General features: G+C 42.3%; 1 protein-coding gene across 1 annotated transcript in view; it reads left to right on the top strand.

Moving 5' to 3' along the window:
* Positions 1 to 1,204: 1,204 nt before the first annotated feature.
* Positions 1,205 to 26,048, top strand: part of LOC129815004 (contactin-4-like) — a 99,935-nt gene continuing 75,091 nt past the window's right edge. Inside the window, exon 1 of the mRNA XM_055868239.1 lies at positions 1,205 to 1,385. The gene's annotated coding sequence lies outside the window, so the exon portion shown is untranslated. The remainder of the gene's footprint in view (positions 1,386 to 26,048) is intronic.

Here is a 26,048-nt window from a genome sequence, read left to right as displayed (position 1 = left end):
CCAGACTATGGTTTGCAACTGCACTGCATCGTACTTTGGGAGAAATGTCCTCTTGTCTGATGAAACAAAAATAGAACTGGTAATAATGACCATCATTATGTTTGTGAAATACTGAGCTTAAATGTATTTGGCTAAGGTGCATGCAAACTTCCGACTTCAACTATATGTTATGAATTCCAATTTGTTGTGGCTAGGTCGCTAACGTTAGCTAGGTGGCTAAAGTTAGCTAGTCTAGAGGTAAGGGTTCAGGGTCAAGGTTAGGGGAAGCGTTAGCTAACATGCTAAGTAGTTGAAAAATGAACTAAAAAACAGTAAGTACTGTAGTTGCAAAGTATGTTAAAGTTGAGATTCGAACACGCAACCTAAGGGTTGCTAGATGTTAACGTTATACGCCTAGCCATCCACCCTGACCAACCACCCTACTTTTGTTTTTGCCTTAAGTAACCTTCTGTCTTACAGTACCAGTAAAAAGTTTGGATACATCTACTCGTTCAAGGGTTTTTCTTTATTTTTAAAACTAATTTCTACATTGTAGAATAATAGTGAAGACTTTAAAACTATGAAATAACACATATGGAATCACGTAGAAACCAAAAAAAGTGTTAGATTCTTCAAAGTAGCCACTCTTTGCCTTGATGACAGCTTAGCACACTCATGGAATTTTATCAACCAGCTTCATGAGGTAGTCACCTGGGATATTATTATACAATGTAGAAAATAGTAAAAATAAAGAAAACCCCTGGAATGAGTAAGTGTGTCCACACGTTTGACTGGTAGTGTATGTAACCATACCAAATGTAACATATCATACTAATGTGTCCCTGACTTAATATGTTACGTCTAATCTATGAGACCAGGTTGTATGGGCACATTGCTGTAAATGGACATAACAAAGGTGCGGAATAGAACATTGCTGATTGATAAATGTTGGTGGTAGGCTAGGATAGGTGTAGGCTATAGCCTCCTGTAATTTGTCATTCACTAAAAAAGGGCAACAATTTGTCCCAATTTATGAAGGATTAGCCTACACTTTAAATAGATGGGCTATTATGAAGTCTACACCACAAATTCACCTTCATATTCAATAGTCTGATGTTATATTCAAATTGTGTTGAGATAATTAGTATAGCCTATTCATGAGAACAACCATTATTTGATACAGATTGTGATTTATACGGGGGAGGGGTTTATGGTGTGGCGTTTTTCTGCCGTAAAAAGCCAGACTCACTTGAGAAACAGTTCGGACATCAAGCGGTTCTGTATCAAAAGCGGCTTGAGATCCCTGTGTCCCGGACGTCTCCACTGTCATCGTCTCCAGCATCCTCCTGGTTTTTAAGAACCTTTCCATTCGCCTGAAGCAACCTGTCCTGTCTTTTCTGTTGAAGGTAAGGTTGCATGAAAGTTATTATGTGAATGAAGAATGTTAGGCTACTTCGGTGGTGAATGCGTTCACTCCACTTATAATTTGAGTGAACGCATAGCAGCAGGTATAACTAGTAGCCTAGGCTAGGCTACCTAGCCGCACCACAGCTGGTTGATTTGTGCATTTTCATGAAAAACCTTATATTGCCAGTGCATTGAACACAAATGAATGCTTTATCTCCCGGGTACATGAAGATAAAGTTCATTTTCACCCCCCCCCCCCCCCACCAAAAAAAAAACAGTCGGTGGCATTTCGCGCGCTACATTCGGATCTACACTTCGGCACAAGCAGCATTTGCCACTCGGAATTGCATTTCGAAGCATATTGTCAGTACATTCAAAATGGAAGGTTATCCGTTGTAGTTTTGTCAGTATAGCAAGCGTTTTAATTGATCTCCCCGCCTCATACCTTCACAGTTGGTGCACTAATGCTTTCCAACGTTCCTGTTGGAAGACTCGCTCAAGCACTGGTTGTTTCAAACATAAATACATTGTACCGCTTTAGGAGGGTATTGGAGCTACCCACTGGAGTATGACATATTCACCAATTAGACTATAGCCTACCTGAACAACTTCAGAAAACCCAGAAAGAGAATACGAAATAGGTTCAAAAGCTGGGTGAAATTCAGTAACGTGATTCACCAAGCTACCCCGTTATGTGATGCAAGTTGAAAAAAATAAAAACATAGTTCGCCGAGTCTTCCTGAGTGCTGATTCTCTCTCTCTCTCTCTGTGACAGGCAGTGTGTGTATGTTCACGTGTGTGCATGTGTGTGTCAGATCTGTTATGCATATGTACTGCTTTCAACTTCGATAATGGTACGGTGGGACTTTGGTCAACAGGAGCAGTTCTTATCTACACCCAAGTCTGCTGTCATGATTGGCAGGAAATATATACCATCCTCTCTTCTGACATGATTACCATAAAGTTCAACCCCTTACAGGAAGGTAAACCATAATGTATCATTAGCTGTTTTTCTTTCAAATGTAACTCAAAATATTTATTCCATGATCACGCTCTTCAGTCACTTAGTCTGGCAAAACAATGATTAATATACCACTTTGTGGCTTCATTTCTAAAGCAGTGACTTAATAAATCTGCCACGTCTCTGCAGCCCTGTCGATTAGTCTCAGGAGGGCCATTGAGAGAATACATATGGGCCTCCTCAGTTGCTCATGCCCAGCAGACAGACTGGCAGTGGCCCACTACGGCCTGACCATTCAGCCGGCTCTCACCAAATTGCAACAGATGTGAAATCACTCCATCTTCCACCATCCACAGGAAATGAATTAGAACATAAAATAAGTGATCCATTTGGTCATTGTTCTAGAGAGGAAAATATTGGCCAGGCTGCTTCTCGCTGACAAATGTATGCATATTACAGACACATGATCCGAATGACAACATGGTGTGTTGCACTGACCAACAGACAGCCTCAATGTTTTTCATATATATTCATATATACGGGGTGTAATTGTCTGTGTCTATAACTATCTCACCAATGCTACTATCACTGACTTGTATTATAACTTGAGTATACATGACATTTCTCTGAGGTATCATGCATTATGCATGTTCCCCATGTTGGGATATGAAGCTGCATGGCAGTGAGTTCAGTGCAGGCCAGCAGGCCAGGGCAAGTATCTAGCTGAGGCCTAATCTTCACTTGGGCGATAGAGAGAGATAACACTGATAGATGGAGCGGCTGGTGAGGTTTAACATCCTGAGCTCAGTGTTGTCTGCCGGGGTCAGGCCTGTGATATCAGACCGCCAGTTCAGCCAGCTCCACTCTCCCTCCACCCGTCCTCATGCCCGGGATCTTGGCATTGTTAATAGCTGCAGGTGTGTATATGAGCTAGACTGGTTCTGTATTCATGGCCACAGATGTTTTAATGAATGCTGTGTTGCTGCTCAGGCGCCTGTCAGTCCCTCGCACACTTCAAGTGAAATGCTTCCCTGGCCATCCGCCAGCTAGCCAGCAGGCAGCCAGGATGTTATTGTGACGTGTGGGCTACATTCTCAGTGATGTCTTCAGGAAGTGCATTTTTGGAAAGTTCAGTACTAGAAAATAGGGAGGAAAGTGAGCAATGATGCTTACTTATATGGCCCTGTTTGGTGATTGGAATGGAAGGAAATGTTCTTGCAATTAGTTAATGATGGCTCATTGCCAACTGAATCATGCTTTATGTCACCCTTGTGGTGGAAGTGTGGCATAGAAGGATAATAACACCCTTTTTAGACTACCCGAAGCTATCAACAAAGGTGCCTTGATGCATCCTTAATGAATACAATGCCACAAAGAATTTAGCAAAATTACAATTTAATACCATTTTCAAAAAGTAAGGTTGCATGGAGTAGCCTTCTGATCAAGAACACATACAGCTAAAATGTCCTTGAAAATTGTAAAAGAAAAACTCAGATTTTTCCTGATCTGCACAATTCTTCAAAAGGGTTTATTTCTGATTTATCAAATATAGACATCATCAATACATATTTTCACTTTAAGAATCCATCTCCAATGGATTGCAGAATGCCAAAATATCTTGCGAGGATATTTGAAGGAGCAGGGAGAGGACATGTGGTAGGTCTGCAGGAGGCCAGGTACAGTAAAGAGGACAGACTGGTGACCTTCACCTGCTGATGGAGACTGATTGGAGTGTGGGTGGAGGCTGATCTATGTGACAGGAACCGCCGTGATTTATTTCTGGTGCTGCTACAATCCTTAACTGCCCTCAACATTTCACACCAAGTTATTAGAACTTACTGAATAACCTTTCGGGTGATGAAAGAACATGATAAGCGGTCTCCATTTCAGTCCTTTATCTGAAACAGAAGAAAGATTGTCATTCTCCCCTGACACCCGGAGTGATGCAGAGGTTGGGGCAGCGCAGCATTAATTGTTGATGTCGAGGCAAACAGCTATTCCTGTAAAGTCAATGGGTGGGTGCACCTATGTTTGATTTGTTTTGATTTGTAATTTGCTTTTCTCAGCAGAATCTTTACCTTTCAGTCAACCTCTTTCATTTAATACTCCTTGGCAGCAGAGGCTCATGAATTAATCAGAGCCCTCACTGTCAGTGCTTTGAGGGAGAGGGAATGGACTTATCATGTACTGTACCATTCTGAACTGGGAAGTACTTTCATCCATTTCCTGCTCCTCCTTTACTAAAAATACCCACCCCAGACCATTTAAAGTACTGTCTATACATTATCATTGGGATTTCGTTTTTATGTGGAATTCATGAATCATTTCTGTCCTTGTTTTTTCTGTTTTCCATAATAATACTGTCACTATCAATTATTTATCAGAACCTGACTGTGAAGCCATACGCCTTTGTGTAGGGGGTTTGAACACATATTCCTCAATTACTTATGTAAGATGGCTGGCTCCACTGTGGTCACTCCTGGTTGTAATCTTCTTAGCAATAGACATTATTCATCATGCCATGCTGCACATTACCTTGTCGTCATATATTTCCAAAGAGATAGATAGATAGATTATGCTCTCATGAGATTCATTTGGATTAGTGTTTGTTGTTGTTGGGTGTAATGGTTATGTAGGTGCAGGGTACTGTCACCACACTAATATTTGTATGAAATATCCAGCTCTAGATTCTCGGGAAAATACTTAGGAAGTTGTATGTCATCAACCCTAATAGCAGTGTAGAAATATTAGAATACGGAACAAGGTTTAACTCAAACCATTCTCAAACAGGACACAGTACTTGGAAATAAATTACCTCAAATTTTAACGCCAAAGTACAGACAGAGTATTAATCCAGCATCTGCTCAATCCGGCGGTATGCAGTGGAGAAGTTGTAGCAGACTCTGGGATTTAAGAGAAAGATGCCTGAGGATAATACCCTAGGAATAAGGTGGGAGCTGAGCTTAGCTACATCTAACAAATCCTCTGACTCACAGGCATCAGTAACACGTTGGTGGTAGAGGAGGAGGTGGTGCAGAAAGCATACTGAGGATACGCTAGCTACAGTGCCTTCAGAATGTATTCACACCCCTTGACTTATTCCACATTTTGTTGTGTTACAGCCCGAATTTAGAATGGATTCAATTGAGATTGAGATTGTGTGTCACTGACCTACACACAATACCCCATAATGTCAAAGTGGAATGATGTTTTTAGAAATGTTTACAAATGACTGAAAATGTCTTGAGTCAATACGTGTTCAACCTCTTTGTTATGGCAATTCTAAATACATTCAGGAGTAAAAATGTGCTTAAGTCGCATAATAAGTTGCATGGACTCACTGTGTGCAATCATAGTATACCATCTCAGTACCCCACACATACAAGTATCTGTAAGGTCCCTCAGTCGAGCAGTGAATTTCAAACATATATTTAACCACAAAGACCAGGGAGTTTTTCCAATGCCTTGCAAAGAAGAGCACGTATTAGTAGATGAGTAAAAAAACAAAAAACAGACATTGAATGTCCATTTGAGCATGGTGAAGTTATTAATTACACTTTGGATGGCGTATCATTACACCCGGTCATTACAAAGATACAGGTGTCCTTTCTAACTCAGTTGCCAAAGAGGAAGGAAACGGCTTAGGGATTTCACCATGAGACCAATGGTGACTTTAAAACAGTTACAGAGTTTAATGACTGTGATAGGATAACTGAGGATGGATCAACAACATTGTAGTTACTCCACTGTCCTAACCTAAATGACAGAGTGAAAATAAGGAAGCTTAAATAGAATACAAATAATCCAAACCATCCTGTTTGCTATAAGGCACTAAAGTGATACAGCAAAAAATGTGGCTAAGAAATTTACTTTATGTCCCGAATACAAAGCTTTTTGTTTGGGGCAAATCCAAGACAACACATCACTGAGTACCACTCTTCATATTTTCAAGCATGGTGGTGGCTGCGTCATTTTATGGGTATGCTTGTCATCGGCAAGGACTAGGGAGTTTTTTTGCGATAAAAAGAAACAGAATAAAGCTAAACACAGGCAAAATCCTAGCTAAAAACCTGATTCAAAATAAAATAAAATCGTATTAGACTTTACAGTGAAATGCTTACTTACAATTCCTTAACCAACAATGCAGTTTTAAGAAAATCCCCCCCAAAAGTAAGAGATAAGAATAACAAATAATTAAGAGCAGCAGTAAATAACAATGGCAGGGCTATATACAGGGGGTACCAGTACAGTCAATGTATCAATGTGCGGGGGGCACCGGTGTTGAGGTAATTGCGGTAATTATGTACATGTAGGTAGAGTTATTAAAGTGGCTATGCATAGATAATAACAGAGTAGCAGCAGCGTAGGGTGTTGGGGGGGGGGGCAATGCAAATAGTCTGGGTAGGCATTTGATTAGCTGTCCAAGAGTCTTATGGCTTGGGGGTAGAAGCTGATTAGAAGCCTCTTGGACCTAGACTTGACGCTCCGGTACCACTTGTCATGCGGTAGCAGAGAGAACAGTCTTATGACTAGGGTGGCTGGGGTCTTTGACAATTTTTAGGGCCTTCCTCTGACACCGCCTGGTATAGAGATCCTGGATGGCAGGAAGCTTGGCACCAGTGATGTACTGGGCCATACGCACTACCGTGTCATGCCTTGCAGTCGTAGGCAGAGCAGTTGCCATACCAGGCAGTGTTGCAACCCGTCAGGATGCTCTTGATGGTGCATCTGTAAAACCTTTTGAGGATCTGAGGACCCATGCCAAATCTTTTCAGTCTCCTGAGGGGAGTCTCCCCTGAGGAGTCCCCGTGTTGAGGATCAGCGTGGCAGATGTGTTGTTACCTACCCTTACCACCTGGGGCGGCCCATCAGGAAGTCCAGGATCCAGTTGCAGAGGGAGGTGTTTAGTCCCAGGGTCCTTAGCTTAGTGATGAGCTTTGAGGGCACTATGGTGTTCCTTTTGTCCAGGTGAGAAAGGGCAGTGTGGAGTGCAATAGAGATTACATCATCTGTGGATCTCTTGGTGCGGTATGCAAATTGGAGTGGGTCTAGGGTTTCTGGGATAATGTTGTTGATGTGAGCCATGTTCAGCCTTTCACAGCATTTCATGGCTGCAGACGTGAGTGCTATGGGTCGGTAGTCATGTAGGCAGGTTACCTTAGTGTTCATGGGCACAGAGACTATGGTGGTCTGCTTGAAACATGTTGGTATTGCAGACTCAGAAAGGGAGAGGTTGAAAATGTCAGTGATGACACTTGCCAGTTGGTCAGTGCATGCTCGGAGTACACGTCCTGGTAATCCGTCTGGCCCAGCGGCCTTGTGAATGTTGACCTGTTTAAAGGTCTTACTCACATCATCTTTGGAGAGCGTGATCACACAGTCATTTGGAACAGCTGATGCTCTCTTGCATGTTTCCGTGTTACTTGCCTCAAAGCGAGCATAGAAGTTATTCAGCTCGTCTGGTAGGCTCGTGTCACTGGGCAGCTCTCGGCTGTGCTTCCCTTTGTAGTCTGTAATAGTTTGCAAGCTCTGCCACATCTGACGAGCGTCGGAGCCGGTGTAATACGATTCAATCTTAGTTCTGTATTGACGCTTTGCCTGTTTGATGGTTCGTTGGAGGGCATAGCGGGATTTCTTATAAGCTTCTGTGTTAGACTCCTTGAAAGCGGCAGCTCTACCCTTTAGCTCAGTGCGAATTTTGCCTGTAATCCATGGCTTCTGGTTGGAGTGTGTACTTACGGTCACTTTGGGTACGACGTCCTCAATGCACTTATTGATAAAGCCAATGACTGGTGTAGTGTACTCCTTAATGTTATCGGAAAAATCCCTTAACATATTCCAGTCTGCGCTAGCAAAACAGTCCTGTAGTTTAGCATCTGCTTCATCTGATCATTTTTCTATAGACCGAGTCACTGGTTCTTCCTACTTTAATTTTTGCTTGTAAGCAGGAATCAGGAGGATACAGTTACGCGTCTCTGTGTGTGGAGTAAAGGTGGTCTAGAATTTGTTTCCTTCTGGTTGCACATTTAACATGCTGATAGAAATGAGGTAAAACTGATTTAAGTTTCCCTGCATTAAAGTCCCCGGCCACTAGCAGCGCAGCCTCTGGATGAGCGTTTTCCTGTTTGCTTATGGCGGAATACAGCTCATTGAGTGCGGTTTTAGTGCCAGCCTCTGTCTGTAGTGGTATGCAGACAGCTATGAAAAATACAGATAAACTCTCTAGGTAGATAGTGTGGTCTACAGCTTATCATGAGATTCTTTACCTCAGGCGAGAAAAACCCAGAGACCTCCTTACATTTCGTGCACCAGCTATCGTTAACAAATATGCATAAGCCCCCGTCCCGTGTCTTACCAGAGGATGCTGTTCTGTCCTGCCAATAGAGTGTATAACCCACCAGTTGTATGTTCTTAATGTCGTCGTTCAGCCACGACTCAGTGAAACATAAGATTTTATAGTTTTTAATGTCCCATTGGTAGGATATACCTGCTTTCAGTTCGTTCCATTTATTTTCCAGCGATTGAACGTTAACTAGCAGAATGGAAGGCAAGGGCAGGTTAGCCACTTGTCATCTCTTTCCACGAAACCTACGTTTCCTTTTCCAGCGAATCACAGGGATCTAGGCATGGTCGGGTGTCTGTAGTATATCCCTCGCGTCCGACTCATTGAAGAAGAACTCCTCGTCCAATTTGAGGTGAGTAATCCCAGTTCTGATGTCCAGAAGCTCTTTTCGGGTCATAAGAGACGGTAGCAGCAACATGACGTACAAAACAATTTACGAACAACACGAAAAAACATACAAATAGCATGGTTGATTAAGAGCCGATAAGACGGCAGCCCTACTCTCCGGCGCCATCTTTAGGTTCAGTCTGCTTTCCAACAGACACTAGGAGACAAATTCACATTTCAGCTGGACAATAACCTAAAACACAAGGCCAAATATACACCGGAGTTGCTTACCAAGATGATATTGAATGTTCCTGAATGGTCTAGTTACAGTTTTGACTTAAATCGGATTGAAAATCTATGACTTAACTTGAAAATATCTGTCTAGCAATGATCAACAACCAACTTGACAGAGCTTGAACATTTTTTTAAATAATAATGTGCAAACGAAACATTGTACAATCCGGGTATCCAAAGCTCGAAGAGAGTTACTGCTAAAGGTGATTATACCATTTATTGGCTCAGGGGTGTGAATACTTATGTAAATGATATATTTCTGAATTTAATTTTCAAAAAATTTGCAACAATTTCTAAAAACATGTTTTCACTTAGTCATTGTGGGATATTGTGTGTAGATGGGTGAGGGAAAAAATAAATGTAATCCATTTTGAATTAATCCTGTAACATAACAAGATGTGGAATAAGTCAAGGGGTATGAATACTTTGGGAAGGCACTTTATATACTGTAGTAGAGACTCGACTGAGTCCAGGGCCACCTGCATCAGCCTAAAAGAGGACAAGCGTGTTGGCCTGTCACGCAAGACAGATACTGCACAAACCCTCGCAAATTATATTATAACAGTAGCAATTTCCATTTAAACAGAAATCTAAAACATGTCATGTAGAATTTATGTCTTCAAAAAGTGTGAAGTATAAGTTTGAGGTACACTGGGGTAGTGACTTGGGCTGAAGTACAGTTTTTGAGACTTGGAGACTTCCTTTCAGAGGAATGTCTCAGAGGATTCAATATGTATTCTGGAAATTGAGTTTTGGTCAAGGCTCCCAAGGCAGTCAGATCGGGGCTGAATAATCTTTGGAGCTTGTACATACAAGCCATTGCGTTTTGTGATTGCTTCTTCTAGTAGCAAATACAGAGCACATTTTTGTCTCTATTTTCTGCTCTCTTAATTGTTGACAAAGCAATTTCATAGACCTAACACATTCAGAAACATATTATGGGTAATGTTTACAAATACTGTACATATGTACATGTCTAACTTGAGTGTACACATTTTTAGTGTGCAAATAAAGTTACGTTTTTTAAATATATAAAAACATATGTCAAATCTCAAATAACCTCAACTCCCATAGCTCTGAATCTTCCTGTATGCATAATCTATTCCATATTTCAGATTCACACTTCTAAACTTTCTCTTTCCATGATCTTCTGCGGTTTTGCATATTCCACTCCTTCATCTTTGAAATCCTACCTCCTGTCAGTAATTTAAACATCCACCTGCAGGAGAGGAATTTCACAGGTGCTTCTTTGAGCACTGTGTGAGAGTTTCTATTTCAGTGTGACGTGCAGAATTCAAAACTCCCCAGAAATCTTTATTTTCTGGTATGTCTCGGGGTTTGCCACTTGCATTGTCCCAAGTATAGCCCAGTAGCAGTAGCGGTTGCATGGCAGCGTTGCTTTACTCTCTGTATTGCTGCATTGTAATACATGCCAGTGTCACACCATTGCCTCATACTTTTTTCAATCAGGCCCCCAGTTTTCGGTCTGGAGCTTGAAGTCATGAGCTGTGCTGGTCGGCTACTGCGTAGAAACCTAGCAATGCAAAAGGCCTGGTCTGCCCTAGAAAGCTTATCTAAATTACGATCGTTCTGCCAAACAACATCATTTTCTTTAGACAGCCGTTTTTGGCCTCTAAAATAAGTTTCATCCCCACAGTGGATTCTTTTAACTTCGCTACAAATTAAGATAAATGATTAAATAGTGATCCATTCTGATTACTACATGTGTCATCACACAGGACCGCTTGCTGACACAGACCAATCATGGGCAGGCAGGCTACAAGGAGTCATTAAGGCTGACTCTCTCAGGCAGGATGAAAATGACTACATTGACCATGATCCTTTGCTAGTTAGGGCCACTTTCACCATGATCCATAGCGATTGTTTGGTGCCATTCAGACCCATTCAGCAATATGGCGCACTTCAAATTCAAATACTTCTGGCTCCATCCGCCATCAGGAGTTTTCCATAGGGATATGTTGATGACGTCAGCGCTATCACTGTCTACTGGGTTTTAATGTCTATGGTTTCAGTACACTATTTCTGTCAGTGTGCCTCCAGTTGCTAGAAGGTTACATTTACCGTTATGTGAATTTCTTATGCAGTTGTGTTTGTGAAGATAGTATCTGACAGGCCCTGACCTCTGCATACTGTACACTGCGCTGCTAGCTTACACGTTACAAGCACCTCTTTTCCACTTATGTTTTTACTGCATTATCAATGTCCCCCATTCTCAACCATACACACTCGCAATAGGAAGGTTAAGATCATAGAACTGAACATTATATTTAGATTAAGCAAGATCTCATAATAATGAATGGTGCCATATCTCATAATAATGAATGGGGGGGTGATGGTTGATAAAAGTATGTGTCTTTCAGTCTCCATTTTTTATTGAACTGTATGTTCTATTCTTTGTAAAACATGTGCAGGCTTTCAGTGTCCTCTCAGTAAGAAAAGAGTGTGTACTCTATGTTGCTTGGTTCACAGTTTAATGGAAATGTGTGGGGTTATAATGAACAGTTAGTACTGTATACTAATTAAAGCTTTAAGGTGATAAATAATTGAGTTAATCACCACGCATAATTGAAGATGCTTCAGACCAGGGCACCAGACTAACATTTTCAACTTTTTCAGTTGTTGGCAACAGCCCATAATTTGGTCGCAATAGAAAAAATGTGGAACTGTTTTATAAAGTCATTCACAGTGCTTTATGAAAAGGTGTAACAGACCAATGAGATAGTATTCAAGAGGAACATTGTTTCATTTACACTCTTAGAAAAAAGTGTTCCAAAAGGGTTCTTCAGCTGTCCTAATAGAAGAACCCTTGTGCAAAGGGTTCTACCTGGAACTGAAAAAGGTTTTACCTGGAACCAAAACTAGTTATTCAAAGGGTTCTCCTATGGGGACAGCCGAAGAACCCATTTAGATAGCACCTTTTTTTCTAAGCAGGTAACATGTCAATGCAGGAATGCATGATTCAAAATATTTTGATGTGCAACCTAATCCAGTGATTGTCAGGAATGTTGGGTTGACAATTAGGCTATTGTTATGTTTTACTGTTAAAATAGGGCTTCAGAATTGTATTTAGTTAAATAGAGATACCTCTTCTTTGTCTACACCCATTCAGCATTGTTCACACCCTCTTAAGCTTTAGCCCCACCCATCTTTTTGAGGATTGATCAGAGCATTCTGTCCTAACAACAGCAGTCAAGCACCCAAGCTAACTGGCTAACATTGGCTAGCTTGCTAGCTATTTCCATACACAAATAGCTCGCTGACCATTTTACTCGCTCTAGCAGAGCTGTTTAGGCTATGTTTATTTTATCCAGAGCGTTGGTGACTGCAACTGTGCTGCTTGCAACAATTTACACTTTTTTTGCCAACGTTTACTGACACCAGCCATATTCAACAGGTGTTGAGCGTTCGTAAATCTGTCAGTTTTTCTTTGCCCTTTACCAGCTACGTCTATCAACAGTTGTCACAGTGACATCATTCAAATTATTTTGAAATGGTTACTTGCAAAGTGGAGTCTTTTGTTAAGACATGTAGCTAGCTAGCTAAACAATTAACCATAATCCCAACTCATGACGTTAATACCTTGCATGAATCTGCAGGTAGCTACCCAACCAGGTTCAATGTTAGCTAGCTAACATTAGTCTATAACTAGCCAAGCAAATGGCTCTGAAGTACGAATAATATTACTACACAGATCATACATGTAACGTTAGCTAGCGAGCCAGCCAGCTAACTTTAGCTAGCAACTAACAGTACACTTTAACTTGAAATGAAAATTACTTTGTGACAAAATTATAGACATGTAATATCTGAAAGATATATAACTCTCTCTCTCTGATGCCATGGTTGCCCTTAGTTTGAAGATTCCAAGAACACAGGATGAGATGTTACTATCCTTTGTGCAAGCACTTCCAAGAGTTCATGAACAGTGAGACTGGTGAAATTTGGGGAGCGCATCGTCAGTAGTGTACCTTTGGTTCCTAGGGTGTTTCGGCCTTTCACACTATACACCCTCCCCAAAGGCGGCCAGCGACAGGGTGATCAATCCTACGCTTGCGTCCCATTCCCAATTAGTCATAGGAGTTGCGTTGTTGTTGATAGCCAACATCCCATGCGACTATGCATGGCAGGGGCGTCTTCCTCCCTGAGTCAAGCATTGTTGACCGCATACCTCCTGGCCCTCTCACTTCGGGGCCCAGCTGGGGTCTTTCCTCTTCATCCAGAGCCATTGACTGCTGCCTTCTGCCGCCTCGGATACAGCTTTGGTTGCCGAACGCTGGCTCTGGCCCTTAATTCCCAGGTCTCTAAGCAGTCTGGTTGTAGATGTCGCCACAAAACCTCTGCAGCCCACCTCCACTGGTCGGACTTCTGTGTTCCAGCCATGATGCCGTGCTTCGGCAGCTAGATTGGCATAGCGCAGATGTTTCCGCTCATAAGCCTCATCTACTGAGTCCTCCCAGGGTACTGTGAGCTCAATGATGAAGACCTTCTTGAGCGAATGGGACCAGAGCACCATGTCAGGTCTTAGGGTGGTGGTTGCGATCTCCGGAGGAAACACAAGTTGCCGGCCAATGTCAGCTAGCATTTTCCAGTCGCGGGCCAAGCGCAGCTGGTCTCGCTCTAATGGTGTAGAGCCGCTCTTCGGTGGTTTAGCCCCTTCGCGGACAAAGGTCGTCCGTAAGGGGTGTGATGCTGCTGGGGGTGGTAGGGAGTTGGTGGCAGCTCGCTTGTCCTCCAGGGCGGACGCAAGGTTTTTAAGGACTTGGTTGTGACGCCAAGTGTAGCGTCCTTGGGTGAGGCTTGTTTTACACCCTGTGAGAATGTGCCTGAGGTTGGCTGGCATGGAACAGAGGGCACAGTCCGGATCTTCACCATACCATTGGTGAAGATTAACTGGTGTTGGAAGGACGTCATATGTTGCTCTGATGGAAAAGCTCAACCGCCTCGCTTCCATGGCCCACAGATCCTTCCAGCTGATCTTCCTCTTCTCCACACTGTCCCATCGAGTCCACTGTCCCTGTTTGGCAAGAGAGACTGCCTTGGCCCACCTTGCAGCCTCCTCCTGATGGCGTACTTCCTGCACTACCATCTTCCGCCGCTCTGGTGCAGTGGCCTTACTCCAAGCAGCACGGCTAGTTAGCCCAAGGCCTCCTCTCCCTTGCTGAACATGACCCACAATGTCAGCATGTCTGAGGGCTGCTGTTGCCTCCTGGACTGCTTTTCCTGGCCTCCATTTGCGCCCAGTTGCCAAGGTCGGCGCGTTGTTGCTCACCACTGGGTCTCGAGATTCATTCAGTGTCATCTGGAGCCTGGTTTTTGCACACTTGAATTCCTCTGTTAGACTGGTGAGGGGCAGCTTGAGGACACCATCTCCATAGAGGCCTATGGTGGTAAGGCATCGTGGAACTCCGAGCCACTTCTTTAAGTAGCCTGTGGCTCCTCTTTCCATCTTCTCCACTGTTGAGATTGGAACCTCATACACTGCTAGGGGCCACAACACCCGGGGTAGGAGACCAAACTGCAGACACCAGGCCTTTAACTTTCCAGGTAGCTGGGTGTTGTCGATGGACTGTAGGCTACTACTGATGTCTTTGCGCAGCTGTTGCACCTGGTCTTTGTCCTTCAGGCTTGCATCATACCACCTTCCAAGGCTTTTTACCGGCTGCTCAGACACTGTTGGGATTTGGTCATCTCCGATGAAGAATTTCAGGTCAGAGAGTACTCCCTTCACAATCGAGATGCTGCGTGACTTGGATGGTTTAATCTTCATACGGGCCCAGCTGATGTTCTCCTCAAGTTTTCTGAGCAGTCTCCTGGTGCATGGGACAGTGGTGGTCAATGTTGTAATGTCGTCCATGTAGGCTCTGAGTGGAGGGAGGCGGAAACCAGAGTCGACTCGCTGTCCACCAGCAACCCATTTTGAGGATCTGATGATAACCTCCATTGCCATTATGAATGCCAACGGAGAAATGGTACATCCCGCCATTATACCTACATTCAGGCACTGCCATGAGGTGGTGAACTCTGAGGTGGTGAAGCAGAACTGCAGATCCTTGAAGTACGACTTCACCAGCGTTGTGATGGTGTCCGGTATGTGGAAAAATCTGAAGGCAGACCACAGGAGTTCATGGGGCACAGAGCCAAATGCATTGGCGAGGTCGAGGAAGACTACGTGGAGGTCCCTTTTCTCCACCTTGGCCATTTGGATCTGGTGCCAGATCATGCTGGAGTGTTCCAAGCAGCCAGAGAACCCTGATATTCCTGCCTTCTGTACAGATGTATCGACGTACGCATTCCTTTGCAGGTACTCGGACATCCTCTGGGCAATGACCCTAAAGAAGATTTTACCCTCGACATTCAGTAAGGAGATTGGGCGGAATTGGCTGATGTTCACTGCATCCTTCTCCTTAGGGATCAGGACCCCGCCTGCCCTACGCCACACTTTGGGTATTATCTTCTTCTGCCAAGCTGTTCTCATAAGCCTCCAGAGGACCCTCAGGACGTCTGGTGCGTTCTTATACACTTTGTACGGGACTCCATTTGGCCCCGGGGCTGATGCTGTTCTTGCCCGTCGAACTGTGTTTTCCACCTCTTTCCATGTCGGAGGGCTGGTCTCAATATGATGTTCCGGGGGTTCAATGGGTGGGATATCTGATGGGATGGCCAGATGTTCATGTCGCTTTGAGTCAAAGTTTGTTGTTATCAGGTGCTCCTCTAGGTCTTTCTTTGTTGTTTTTAGAGCTCCACTTTTTTCCTTCGTGAAGAGACTTTTAAGGAACTTGAAGGGATCTTTATAGAATCGAGTTCTAGTTTGTTCTTTCTTCCTTCTGCGTTTCCGTAGGTTCTCTGCTCTACGGAGGGATGCCAACCGGGTTTTAATGTCAGCCTGAAGTGCCTCTATGCCCTCCTTTTCCACTTCCGAGGCCTTCTTCCACTGTTTCTTAAGCTGTCTCCTTTCTTGAACGAGGCGCTTGATTTCTTGTTGCCTCCTGGAAACTGGTGGGGTTGGAACCTTTGTCCCGCCTTTTGCCTCTTGCACTCCAAAGCTTTCTGCCCCGTACTCATAGATGATGTCCCCCATCCTCTCCAACTTCTTCTCCACTGTGCCTCGAAGTTTCTCGAGGGTCAAGGTAAGGTCAGTATTCACTGCTTCCCACAACTTCTTGTCACTGGCGCCAGGCCACTTCACATACGGTCTGTGCCCTGGTAGTCTCCTCTCGACTGCAGGTCTGGGAGGCTGGGTGAGTTCCACTCCTGTTGTTGGTTCCACCTCAGTTGTTACTTCGGTGCTTGAGTTTATGTCCTCCATGACAGTGGTACTGATGCACTGCAAACTATGGTTTGCGTCCAGTTGCTGTGCTTCATTCGACTGATTTGATCGCTTTCGCAGAAAGTGATCAATGCGAGGCCTCTGTCTCTCTTTACCCAGACACCCCTTCTTCCCCTGGTGGATCCTCAACCCATGGTGTGATGTAACTTTCCTCCAACCACAGACACATACCTGCATCTGTTTGTGGCCTGCTGTTGCAGCGGAACTTGTGACAGTTGCTGTGGTGATCTCTTGTGCTGTGCTCTCATTACTCGTAGTCGTTTCCGGTCCAGTCGTTACCATGTTGTCAGCCGATGAGTCATCTTCCGCCCCCGCTCTCGCAGACTCTAGGGGTATTCTCGTATGTTGACTTTCTGTAGCTAAAAGCGGGTGTTTCCAACATACTGCGAAGTATGGGAAACTACAGAAATGGGAAGCTACCCCATGACTGCCCCAGTGGGGTCTATTCCCTCCTGTCAGCCGTCTCTCCGTGCCGCCACAAGGACTTTCCCCTGTTGTCAGCTGATCTTTCTCAGCAGTCACTGGACTAGTCCAGATATTCAGATTCCAGATGTAATCTGGAGACAGGTTCCAGATGTAATCTGGAGACAGGTGTTTTCTCCATCTCCTTAGCTATCATATTCTAATTCCACTGATTTCAAAACTCAGTCCTCCAGAAAGTGGAGAGCAACACTTATGCAGTTCTACTAGGCAATATATATTTTTAAACAGCGTTAGACAGGATTACCTACACATACTGACCAGCTCAAGTAGACAGAAGCATACTACATGGCAGACCAATCCGAACTCATCTCTCGGCATGTCCAGCCCACTTATCTCAGCCACTCATGGCTAGCGGGAAGGTTTCTGACTTTTTCTATGGCTAAACCAACTAGGCTCGTAATTTAACAATTTTATTCTGCTTTACAGATGGCATACAAGTTTGTTATTACGGCACATGACAGTTCACATGTTCAAGAAGGCCTTTCTGCCAAAAAACGCGTTTAGATTTTAAAAAAATAGTTTATGTTCAAATGTCTCTTCTGTGAAGTAGTGACACGCGACATACGCCTAGTTTTCTGAAATGAGTCACGTATCATAGGCTAATTTATTTGGGGCTAATTCACCACATGAGTAAGTGGAAACTCAAAACAAATTAGCTAGATCAGGGGTTCTCAACATTTTGGGGTCTGGATAACCCTTTTATGATAGCAAATTCATCAGGGACCTCCTCATAATCAGAACACAACTCGAGTGAGATAAAAAAATAGTTTTACTATGACTTCTGCAGTTCATGGCCGGACGAACCAAGTCTCGGACATAGGGCTCGGGCCCTGGGAAGGAACATTTTAAAGGCCTGTTTCTTGGCCCGCATCAGAGATAATTAAGTTGTTTCCAAGCAAATTTCCTGTAATTGTACACATTTTGTCATGGAGCAGAGAAATGTTTTGTTGGTACAGCTTTAAAGCTAGTATCCTGCAATTCTACACGTTTTCTAGGAGGCAGACAGAAAACATTGCAGTTTTAAAGCTTAAATTACAATGCATTTATGTAAAAATAGTGGAGTGCTGAGGATACCAGTATCCCCAGGCCCATGTTGGCCAGGGTTGAGAACATAAAAGATTAATAGTATTGTATTGTATTACACACTCTAAACTTATTCCACGGATCCCTTAGCCAAAATGTGTTTAAAATGTTGTTGTTAGTAATATATATATATATATATTTTTTTTTTAAAGCAGTACCTCCCCACTTTGAGGACCCCTGACCTAGGTCACTTTAATTATTATATATTGTTTTATTTAACCTTTCTTTAATTTAACCTGGCAAGTCAGTTAAGAACAAATTCTTATTTACAATGACGGCCTACACCGGCAAAACCCGGACGATGCTGGGCCAATTGCACCGCTCTATGGGACTCCCAATCACGGCCGGTTGTGATACAGCCTGGATCACTAACTCTAAACATAAATCCACTACTAGTAGCAATGCAATAATCCAACAGTAAATTCAATATACAGATTTTTTTTTTTTTTGCAGTTGTAGTATGGCCCTATAAAATCTTATATTTTTTGTCTAATATTGTCTAAACCATATCAGGAGACCACCTTTTTAAGGTCTGGGAATAATATAAAACATTTTGATTTTAGAGTGTAGTTACCCTTTAATTGCAAATAATCATCTTATCATTATGCCAGGTAGGCAAAGGCTAGTTAACATTTATTTGAGAAGGTTTTTGGGGATGCCTTTCTATCTACCAGTAGACAGTTATTAACATCGTCGCTAATGGCTACACAAAGTTGTAGACGGGCACACCGCACACACACAGACGGGGGCATTCCCGTGCAGTTGCCTCTTCAGAAAGTTGCAGGAAATACAAATCACTGATGCATTCTGTTCAGTACATTTAGAATATTGTTGAATTCCTTTTTAATGTATGGATTCCGTGATTCTGTGCACATTCTCAGCAGTGCAGATTTTTAAGCAGTAGCTTCCAAAGCTGTGTTTTTCCTGCAATTGGATTTGGGAATGTTATAGCCTACAACCAGAACACATTTTCTCCCAGAGCACGAGGGGAGATAGCTCAAAGACCGGCAGATGGCGCTATCGAGTCGTTTCATCTTACCGTCCAATGGGAATATTTCTATATAATGTGCTCTGAGAATCGGGATGCAAGTTCAGGGAGTGAGTGTTTTAATAAATGAACACAACATAGTACAAAACTAAGAAACATGAAAAATGCACAGAACTGACACAGGAACAAAAACAATAACGCCTGGGGAAGGAACCAAAGGAAGTGACATGTAAGGAAGGTAATCAGGGAGGTGATGGAGTCCAGGTGAGTCTGATGATGAGCAAGTGCGCGAAATGATGGTGACAGGTGTGCGCCAAATGATCATCATATCATTCTGCCAGGTAGGAAAAGGCTAGGCAAAGGCTATAACGAGCAGCCTGGAGACCAAAAGGCCGGAGAGGGAGCTCACGTGACAGTACCTCCTCCCTGACGTGTTGCTCCAGCCGCAGGACGCCAACCAAAAATACGATCCCGGGGTTCAGGAGCGGACCGGTCACCCCTGCTGATGCGCGAAAACCTGTCGGCAGCTGGGACGCAGGAACCTGACAGACCGGCTGAGGCAGGAGAGCCTGGCTATCCGGCTGAGGCACAAAAGCCTGATGAGCCAGTGGAAGCAGGGAAGCCTGGCGATCCGGCGAAGGCATGAAAGCCCAACAAGCCGGCTGAGGCAGGGGAGCCTGGCGATCTGGCTGAAGCATGAAAGCCTATAGCAGCTCCCGGACCCGACGTCATTCCACCTGACACAAAAAAACACTCCCTGATGCTTCCCTTAGGTGAGGTGTCATTCTGTAACGATGTGTGCTGAGAGTCAGGATGCAAGTTCAGAGAGTGAGTGTTTTAATAAATAAGGAAATCATAATACAAAAACGAAGAAACTCGAACAACGCACAGAACTGACACAGGAACAGAAACAATAACGCCTGGGGAAGGAACCAAAGGGAGTGACGTATGTAGAGAAGGTAATCAGGGAGGTGATGGAGTCCAGGTGAGTCTGACGTGCAAGTGTGCGTAACGATGCTGACAGGTATGCGCCGTGACGAGCCGCCTGGAGACCTAGACGCCGGAGAGGGAGCACATGTGACAGTTTGCAGCTGGCAATACACTTGAATCCCTCATGGACTGGTTTGTATATAAAACATTCTCCATTCAGGCTGCAAATCTTTGATTTCCTCCTTAACCTTTTGCCAACAGGTGGCGCAATTAGCATTTTTTATTTCTGGGTGTCACCAAATGAAACTGCCTTGTGCTCAATTCTTGATCGTACAATATGCATATTATTAATTCTATTGGATAGAAAACACTTTCTAGTTTCTATAGCCGTTGGAATTTTGTCTGTGGGTGACCCAGAACTCTTTCTACAGCGAAATCCATGACAGGTACTGCGATGGTCTGAGAGCGAAGCTCTGATTTCAGATCAGTTTTGAAAGTCTGTGAATATCCTATGGAACGACATGAACTGCACCCGCCTTCCCCTGGATGTCAGTAACCAATGAGAAGTGGAATGGGCTTGCTGCGTAGCTCTCAGAGGTTATAAAAGGCCAAGGAGCGAGAGGAGCCTTCCTTTCGAAGCTGAACATTGCGCGAAGTGGACCTCAGGATGCCATTTTCAAACGCTCAATTTTAAACGTTAGATGTATCCATCTGTAATTTAATTAGACATAGGTGTTAGAAGCATCATAACGAAGCTATTTTAAACCGAGTTATATCAGATTATGCGAGTATATTGCTATTTTTCGGAATTTCAACAGTATTGCGCCTTGAGGATTTGGACACGTTGGTGCAAAATAGCTATTGCTAGCTAGTGTTAGCTGCTATATCAGAAGTTGAATGCAACGTTTTACAACCAAGCAACGATTCTTTTGGACAAAGAACCACCATGGCAAGATTCTGATGGAAGCTCGTCGAAAAGTAAGAGCTATTTATGATGTTATTCCGTTTTTATGTGGAAAAATGTAAACTCAATAATGGTGAATAGTGACGCCGTTATTGCGTCACTAGTCTGGCTGTAACGCACACTGTATGTCTAGTAACGTTAATTTTAAAAATCTAACTCTGCGGTTGCATTAATAACTAATACATCTTTCATTTCATGTCCAACCTGTATTTTTTTAGTCAAGTTTATGAATAGTTTTTGATAAAAATATTTGTATTTTCAAAATGGCGCCGGCCAGATTGCTTGAGTAGTTGAACACTATTTCCATTGTGTAAGCACGATTTGTGCCGCTAAATATGCACATTTTCGATCAAAGTCTATATGGATTGTGTAATATGATGTTACAGGAGTGTCATCTGAAGAATTCTGAGAAGGTTAGTGAAAAAATTAATATTTTTTGGCGATGTTGAGTTATCGCTCTCTTTGGCTAGAATCAATGCTCTGGTAACGTTTGCATATGTGGTATGCTAATATAACGATTCATTGTGTTTTCGCCGTAAAACACTTAGAAAATCTGAAATGTTGTCTGAATTCACAAGATCTGTGTCTTTCCATTGCTATGTGCTGTGTATTTTTAAGAAATGTTTTATGATGAGTAAATTGGTAATACACGTTGCTGTCTGTAGTAATTCTAGGAGCTTTGGTGAGATTTGTGATGCTGGCTGCAATGGCAAACTATGATTTATACCTGAAATATGCACATTTTTCGAACAAAACCTATCCTATACCATAAATATGTTATCAGACTGTCATCTGATGAGGTTTTTTCTTGGTTAGTGGCTATCAATATCTTAGTTAGCCGAATTGGTGATAGCTACTGGTGTTGAGAAAAAATGGTGGACAAATAAAAAGGGTGTCTTTTGCTAACATGGTTAGCTAATAGATTTACATATTTTGTCTTCCCTGTAAAACATTTTAAAAATCTGAAATGGTGACTTTATTCACAAGATCTGTATCTTTCATTTGGTGTCTTGGACTTGTGATTTAATCATATTTAGATGCTACTATTTAAATGTGACGCTATGCTAGTGATGCTAATCAGTGTGGGGGGGGGGTGGGGGGTGATCCCGGATCCGGGTTTCTGAGGCAGTAAAAGTTAACTCATTGAAATGGTGGGAAGGCGGGGGAAAATGGGGAAAATATGCTTACTTTCTTTATGAAACCCCATTTTCCAACACCATGCTAGAATAGCTAATGTTAGTCTCGGAGAGTTGAGGAAGAAATTGACCCCTTTGTAGCCTGAATGGAGAATTTTATGTATGAACCGGTCCACGGGGAATACGAGTGTGTAGCCGAATGCATACATAGGCCTTTCTTGCGCGAGGTGGGCACAAATTGCAGGTGACCTTCCGTTTTTTCGCTGCTGCAGTAATGGCAGCTGCTGTACACTACGAGTTAATAATAAGTAACTCTCCAGTAGAAAATTAACATCAGACTTTCTTCTAAACTAAGCTAGAACTGATTTCACAGCCATTTCTCTATTGCCTACTCTTGATTTTTCAGCCACTGTCACTTAGGAACCCAGTAGTCTGAGACAGGTAGCTAGCTTGCTAAGCTAACGTTTGCAAAGCTAGCTAGCTAGGTACCTAAATAAAAAAAATGCTTAGGAGTTTGCAAAAACTATGATCATGTACAGTATATACAATTAAATAAATATATAATGTTAATTCAAAACATTAAGTTAGTATGCTAGCTAGTAGCCAATGCCATGGCAAGCAAGGTTAGGAATTAAGTCAACCTGCCAGTTTAACCTGTACTGTACACATTAACCTGTACACATTAACACGTCCAATACAGCAAATGAAAGGTACACATCTTGTGAATCCAGCCAACATGTTCGATTTTTTTTAATATTTTACAGCGAAAACACCACATATATTTATGTTAGCTCACCACCAAATACAAAAAAGGACAGACATTTTTCACAGCACAGGTAGCATGCACAAAGCCAACCTAACTAACCAAGAACCAACCTAACTAACCAAGAAACAACTTCATCAGATCACAGTCTTATAACATGTTATACAATAAATCTATGTTTTGTTTGAAAAATTTGCATATTTCAGGTATAAATCATAGTTTACATTGCAGCTACAATCAGAAATTGCACCGAAAGCAGCCATAATAATTACAGACACCAACGTCAAATACCTAATTACTCATAAAACATTTCTGAAAAATACATAGTGTACAGCAAATGAAAGACAGGCATCTTGTGATTCCAGACAATATTTCCGATTTATTAAGTGTTTTACAGCAAACACAATATAGCGTTATATTAGTTTACAACAATAGCCAAAAACACAAGCCATTTCCCAGTAGCAAAAGTTAGCGATCGTAACAAACAAGCAAAAGATATATAATTTTTGACTAACCTTGATATGCTTCATCAGATGACAGTCCTATAACATCAGGTTATACATACACTTATGTTTTGTTCGAAAATGTGCATATTTAGAGCTGAAATCAGTGGTTATACATTGTGCTAACGTAGCTACTTTTTCCCACAATGTCCGGATATTTTTCTGACACTTTTTCTGACACACATATTCTGACCAAATAGCTATTCATAAACATAACTAAAAAATACATGTTGTATAGGAAATGATAGATACATTAGTTCTTAATGAAATCGCCGTGTTAGAATTCTAAAAATAACTTCATTACGACATACAGCTTCGGTATAGCTAGAGAGTACCCAAACTCTTGGCGCCAACGACTAGTTCACATGTACGACAGATATATGAAATAGCATCATAAAATGTTTCCTACTTTTGCTGATCTTTCATCAGAATGTTGGACAAGGGGTCCTTTGTCAAGAACAATCGTTGTTTGGATTTAGAACGGCCTCTTTCCCTCTCGATTTAGCAAGCACACTAGCCAAGTGGCACGAATCTCTCCATGTCAACAAACGGAAGAGAACGGAACACGGCAAAACTCCCAAAAAAATTTCAATAATCTGATTAAACTATATTGAAAAAACATACTTTACGATGATATGGTCACATGTATCAAATAAAATCAAAGCCGGAGATAGTAGTCGCCTATAACGAAAGCTTTTCATAAGGCAATCCCCGGTTCCTTCTCGCGCCTTCCTGAAAACAGGAAATGGGTGATACGTCATTCCAAGAGGATTTATTCCACTTCAGACCAAGATAAACACTCCATTTCTTCTCTCACCACCTCTTGACATCCAGGGAGGGGAAGGTGTATGACGTGCATGTATACTAATACGTATCATGCCCATTTATAGGCAGGACCTAGAACAGAGCCTCGATTTCAGACTTTCCACTTCCTGGTCAGGAAGTTTGTGCCAAATGAGTTCTGTTTTACTCACAGATATAGTTCAAACGGTTTTAGAAACTAGAGAGTGTTTTCTATCCAACAGTAATAATAATATGCATATTGTACGAGCAAGAATTGAGTACGAGGCCGTTTAAATTGGGCACGATTTTCCCCCAAAGTGAAAACAGCGCCCTCTTTCCTCAACAGGTTAAACTCATAATCCGCCATTAATTTCGGTGCGGTCTCGCTTTAACCTGTCTAGGATCAGCGTGGCGCTAGCGGCACACCCCCCCCCCCCCCACTGAAAAACCAGTGCCGCGAAATTCAAAAAAAATATATTTTTAAAATATTTAACTTTCACACATTAAAGTCCAATACAGCTAATGAAAGACACAGATCTTGTGAATCCAGTCAACATTTCCGATTTTTAAAATGTTTTACAGGGAAGACACAATATGTAAAGATGTACATCTATTACCTAAAAACACATTAGCATAATCCACCATCTTTTATTTGTCCACCAACACCAGTAGCCATCACCAATTCGGCTAAACTAAGATATTTATAGCCCCTAACCAACAAAAAAACTCATTAGATGACAGTCTGATAACATATTTATGGTATGGGATAGGTTTTGTTAGAAAAAAGTGCATATTTCAGGTATATGGCATAGTTTACAATTGCACCCACCGTCACAAATGGACTAGAATAATTACAATGAGCAACGTGTTTACCTAACTACTAATCATCAAACATTTCGTAAAAATACACAGCATACACGAATCGAAAGACACAGATCCTGTGAATACAGACAATATTTCAGATTTTCTAAGTGTCTTACAGCGAAAACACAATAAATCGTTATATTAGCTTAGCACATAGCAATTAGCAGCCCAGCATTGATTCTAGCCAAAGTGAGCGATAAAAGTCAACATCGCCAAAAGATATTAATTTTTTCACTAACCTTCTCAGAATTCTTCCGATGACACTCCTGTAACATCACATTACAACATGCATATACAGTTTGATCGAAAATGTTTATATTTAGCCACCAAAATCATGGTTAGACAATGTGAAATGTAACTCAGCTGGTCAGAATTTGTCCTTGCGCCACTTAGACAGTGATCTACTCTTATACATAAATACTCATAAACGTGACTAAAAAATATAGGGTGGACAGGGATTGATAGACAATTTAATTCTTAATACAATTGCGTTATTACATTTTTTAATTTATCCTTACTTTTCAATACAGTTTGCGCCAAGCGAAGCTACGTCAAAAAACATGGCGTCCTAAGCCACTAAAATGTTTCGACAGAAACACGATTTATCATAATAAAAATGTCCTACCTTGAGCTGTTCTTCCATCAGTATCTTGGGCAAAGGATCCTTTCTTGGGAGAAATCGTCTTTTGGTGGAAAGCTGTCCTCTTGCCATGTGGAAATGTCAACTGCGTTCGGGATGAACTGAAAAGCATGCCCAACTTTTCACATCGTTGCAAAAATAAATGTCCCAAAATCGCACTAAACGGATATAAATTGCTATAAAACGCTTTAAATTAACTACCTTATGATGTTTTTAACTCCTATAACGAGTGAAAAGATGACCGGAGAAATA

This window comes from Salvelinus fontinalis, chromosome 18 (assembly GCF_029448725.1).
Source record: "Salvelinus fontinalis isolate EN_2023a chromosome 18, ASM2944872v1, whole genome shotgun sequence".
NCBI lineage: Eukaryota > Metazoa > Chordata > Actinopteri > Salmoniformes > Salmonidae > Salvelinus > Salvelinus fontinalis.
Note: the sequence above shows the minus strand (reverse complement) of the source record. Positions and strands in the feature narration are given on the sequence as shown.